General features: G+C 47.5%; 1 protein-coding gene across 3 annotated transcripts in view; it reads right to left on the bottom strand.

Annotated features, from left to right (window-relative positions):
- The window catches only part of PMCA (plasma membrane calcium-transporting ATPase 3), a 201,452-nt gene that overhangs the window by 152,442 nt on the left and 44,010 nt on the right, over positions 1-5,000 (bottom strand). Inside the window, exon 2 of one of the 3 annotated variants that reach the window (XM_070123439.1) lies at positions 4,555-4,604. The exons of the other annotated variants lie outside the window; for them this stretch is intronic. The gene's annotated coding sequence lies outside the window, so the exon portion shown is untranslated. The remainder of the gene's footprint in view (positions 1-4,554; positions 4,605-5,000) is intronic. 3 annotated transcript variants of the gene reach the window in all.

The raw sequence follows: 5,000 nt of genomic DNA on the forward strand, positions 1-5,000 counted from the left end.
TCTCTCTCTCTCTTCCTCTCTCTCTTCTTCTCCTCTCTCTCTCTCTCCTCCTCCCTCCTCTCTCTCTCTCTCTCCTCCTCCTCTCTCTCTCTCCCTCTCCCCCCCTCCACTCTCTCTCTCCCGTTCCCTCCTCCCTCCCTCTCTCTCCTTCCACTCCCTCCCTCTTTCTCCTTCCACTCCCTCCTCTCTCTCCTTCCCTCCTCCCTCCCTCTCTCTCTCTCTCCCTCCTCCTCTCCTTCTCTCTCTCCTTCCCTCCTCCCTCCCTCTCTCTCTCCCTCCTTCCTCCCTCTCTCTCTCTCTCTCTCTCTCTCTCTCCTCCCTCCTTCTCTCCTCTCTCCCTCTCTCTCTCTCTCTCCTCTCTCTCTCTCTCTCTCTCTCTCTCTCTCCTTCCTCCTCCCTCCCTCTCTCTCCTTCCTTCCTCCTCCTTTCTCTTCTCTCTCCTTCCTCCTCCCTCCCTCCTCTCTCCCTCCTCTCCTCTCTCTCCTTCCTCCTCTTCCCTCTCTCTCCTTCCTCCTCCTTCTCTCCCTTTCTCTCCTCCCCTCCCTCTCCTCTCTCTCCTTCCTCCTCCTCTCCCTCTCTCGCCTTCCCTCCTCCTCCTCTCTCTCCTTCCCTCCTCCCTCCTCTCTCTCCTTCCCTCCTCCCTCCCTCTCTCTCCTTCCCTCCTCCCTCCCTCTCTCTCCTTCCCTCCTCCCTCCCTCCCTCTCCCTCCTTCCCTCCCTCCCTCTCTCCCTCCCTCCCTCTCTCTCTCTCTCTCTCCCTCCTCTCCCTCCTCTCTCCTTCCCTCCTCCCTCCCTCTCTCTCCCTCCCTCTCTCTCCTTCCCTCCTCCCTCCCTCCTCTCTCTCCTTCCCTCCTCCCTCCCTCCTCTCTCTCCTTCCCTCCTCCCTCCCTCCCTCCCTCCCTTTCTCTCCTTCTTCAATTTTCTTCCTCTCCCTCTCCGAGATATATAAACTAGAAAGATATTCAGCACATTTCTCACTCGAATCATCATTTATGTATTTCGTCCATTCTGCAAGTTGCAAGGCGCACATGCAGACTTTTTTCCCAACCTCATTACTTAAGTCGAGTTGCAAATACAGTTCCCGATTCGTCACTTGCACAGCTGGTGGTCGTTACATATGAGGATGAGGGGCTCGAGGGGAAAGGCAAGAGGGCAGGGAGTGGGGAGTGGGGAAGGGAGTGGGGAGTGGGGAAGGGAGTGGGGAGTAAGAAAGGGAGTGAGGAGTAAGGAAAGGATATGGGAGTGAGGAGTAAGGAAAGGAGATGGGAGTGGGGAGTAAGGAAAGGAGATGGGAGTGAGGAGTAAAGAAAGGAGATGGGAGTGAGGAGTAAAGAAAGGAGATGGGAGTGAGGAGTAAAGAAAGGAGATGGGAGTGGGGGGAGTAAGAAAGGCAGTGAGGAGTAAGGAAAGGAGATGGGAGTGAGGAGTAAAGAAAGGAGATGGGAGTGGGGAGTAAGAAAGGGAGTGAGGGGTAAGGAAAGGAGATGGGAGTGAGGAGTAAGGAAAGGAGATGGGAGTGAGAAGTAAAGAAAGGAGATGGGAGTGGGGAGTGGGGAGTATGAAAGGGAGTGAGGAGTAAGGAAAGGAGATGGGAGTTGGCAGTGGGAAGTGGGGAAGGAAATTAGGAGTGAGGAGTAAGAAAGGGAGTGAGGAGTAAGGAAAGGAGATGGGAGTGAGGAGTAAGGAAAGGAGATGGGAGTGGGGAAGAAAATGGGGATTGGGGAAGTGAGGGAAGGAGATTGGGGATGTGGGGAGAAAACAGAAATAAGGAGGGTGAGAGAAAGAAAAGTAGAAAGGGAGGGAAGAAGAAGGGAAAGAGAAAATGGATGAAAGGGGAAGAGCAAAAAGAAGACAGGAAAGGAAATGGGTGGAGGGGGGGAGGGTGGGGGTGTAAGGACTTGACGCACTGAAAGATATCGCATGATAAAGAAGGGAGGAAGACTAAGTTTGAGAGAGAGAGAGAGAGAGAGAGAGAGAGAGAGAGAGAGAGAGAGAGAGAGAGAGAGAGAGAGAGAGAGAGAGAGAGAGAGAGAGAGAGAGAGAGAAAGAAAGAAAGAAAGAAAGAAAGAAAGAAAGAGAGAGAGAGAGAGAGAGAGAGAGAGAGAGAGAGAGAGAGAGAGAGAGAGAGAGAGAGAGAGAGAGAGAGAGAGAGAGAGAGAAAGAGAGAGAGAGAGGGGGGGGAATCATGAGGAGGAGTAAGAAAAGGTGAAGATAATTATCACGATATTTATCTTCATGATAATGGCGATAAAAATAGTAGAAGCATAAATATTACAATGTAATGCACTAAGCGTACCACAGCAGAGCATAAATGATAGTGTCATAACTCATGCTTATCACTCTTCAGCACATTATCTTCTTTGATTTCTTGGTCAAAAAAGCAATAATTATAATCCTGAGTTGCCTCTGCTATTCGCTATTGCCCAATTCAGTCTTCAACTACCATATTTAATAGGCCTACAGAAAACAGGTCTCACCTCATATATACTTTAAAATCATGTAATATAACGCTTATTAGGACAACGTTTCTTGCTGGTACTAAGAGTCTACTTTTCTGAAAATTTCGAGTGCGTTTAAAATGAAGCAGGTTTATAGGGCGCTCTGAACTGAACAACAATATAACATTCAAATTGATGATAAAATCAGTGATTAAAGTAGAACACCGATGACCCTCCAATAAACCAAGCACTATTCAAGAAACAGCAAACTTTCTCCGAACACAAACAAAAACACGCGTCTTACTCAGCAGTCAGCTGAATAATAATGAACCTTGAACAATACAAACATTATTCTTTCACGCGTCTTCGCACATATCAGCACAGAGACACGGAGGATATGAGAGAATGATGCAGGATAAGATACTACCGCTATAAAAAATGAAGCGTGCAGAAAGACGCATCAATTACCTTCCTTAAATTTGTGCAGACTATCTATCACAAGTGAGCCCATACAAACGCTCTTCACAAAACTTCAGCAAAATAACAAGTACAACAACATATGAAAAACAACAAATCACAACTACAATGATCTTATCGTCAAGACTGCATGCATATCCACACATCCTCAGAAATGAAACGCCGGAACCCGAGAGGAAAAGGCCTTGCACAGGACGCGTCATTACCTGCGCCTGCTTTCTAAACCGCGCTCAGAAAACTTTCCCGGAAACAGATCGTCATCTGTGTGCACTTTGGAGGCGTGACCCGAAGTGACCTCATAAGCCCCAGGCACAAGCTACCCAGACCCCCGACGGTGACCTAGACCCAAACAAACATGCTGATTACCTTCTAGCTGTATCTATTAACATGACGGCGTGCCTAGTTAGTACCATCCCCGGGGACAACAGAGGCAACATTTATATCACAAAAACTATGTCACCAATTATCATAAATAAACAACCGAGTGATTAACAGCATCATCACAACGAGCGCCACCGCGGTCATCACTCGACGCCAGTTCCTATTAACTGATCACAATCGCCATTAGCAACAGTCATTAGCGACAACAGGCAGACAGCCACATATATTAGGACGCGGGCATGCGGGACAGAAATGCACAATTCCCTCTTTGTTCCGGTTAGGAAGGATGGGGATGAGAGTGAGGGGAAAGGAAGGGAGGAGAAGGAGAAGAGGGGGAGGAGGGGGAAGGAGGGAGGAGGGGGAAGGGAGGCTAGGAGGAAGAGAGGGAGGAGAGAGAAGAAAATGAGGAAAGGGACGAGAGTGAAGGGATAGGGAGGATGAGGGGAGAGGGGAGGGAGGAGGATCATGGTGATAAGAAGGGGCAGCAGTTAGGGGATGAGAGGAGAGGGGGCACACAGATAAAGACAACCAGGAAAAGAACAAGAAAGAAGAGGAGGATGAATGACAGATAGGCAGATACGAAAGACAAAGAGGGACCAAAACAGTTCCCACGCGAGACACGAAGGTGCTTCCAGACCTCCCCCCACCCCCACCCCATCCCCCGCCACCGTCTCTTTGCCGAGGGATACAGTTGTGGAATGGCTTTCACGGCGAAATCCCACCTGTCGCCGTGTTTGTCGCCTCCACTGTAACGGCCTATAAATATTGAAGTTCGGCTTTAATGCGCTGAGACACATGCAGTTCTTTCCATCTGTCGTCTCCGATTGTAACTGACGCATCGGGATTAGCTCATGTTAGCTGCATTAGGCTCACACACACACACACACACACACACACACACACACACACACACACACACACACACACACACACACACACACACACACACACACACACACGCACACACACGCACACACACACACACACACACACCTTATCTTCATCAGTTACGTTCAATTACAATAAATTAAAGAACCAAGTATTAGATCACTGTTTTGTGAAATTTATGTGGCTAGTAAGTTTCAGGAACTTCTGTCCAAATATGAAAAATAGTGCCATTCTATATTTCGTAATCAACATTAAACACAAATAACAGCACCGACTGGATGCAAAACTTACCTTGGATCTCCCAAAATACCTTTATCCTTCTAAAACAACACACAAAACGATCAAAACCTGTAAACGTAACGAACACTTACACGAGACTCTGCTTCATCCAACGAAAAGCACCATTCTACCAATGCCGTACCTGGAGGAAAGAAAAAAAAAAACAAAATAAATATGCGATTAAAACATATTCAAATGGCGTAAATATAAAACAGTCAAATATTAATGCAACAGCTATTAACGTCACTATCACGAAAACATGCAACCAGACAGGAAACGACAATAAGAATTTATCAGAATAAAAAAGTAAAACGGAAACATCTTTCACTTTGTCACTGCAATACGCGCGTGCTGATTCATTGTACAACTGCAGTAATGCAAAAGAAACAATGTGCCATACGTGAAGGATATTAACATTCTGTGTCTGAAGTGAAATTCCATCCTAATCTTTGTTAATGTTTTGCGTTCCTGTGAGAGGAAGGGGTTAAGAGTAGGATGAATGGATGGGCGGAGGGAGGAGAGAGGGAGAAAGGAATGG

This window comes from Penaeus vannamei, chromosome 1 (assembly GCF_042767895.1).
Source record: "Penaeus vannamei isolate JL-2024 chromosome 1, ASM4276789v1, whole genome shotgun sequence".
In the NCBI taxonomy this organism is placed as follows: domain Eukaryota; kingdom Metazoa; phylum Arthropoda; class Malacostraca; order Decapoda; family Penaeidae; genus Penaeus; species Penaeus vannamei.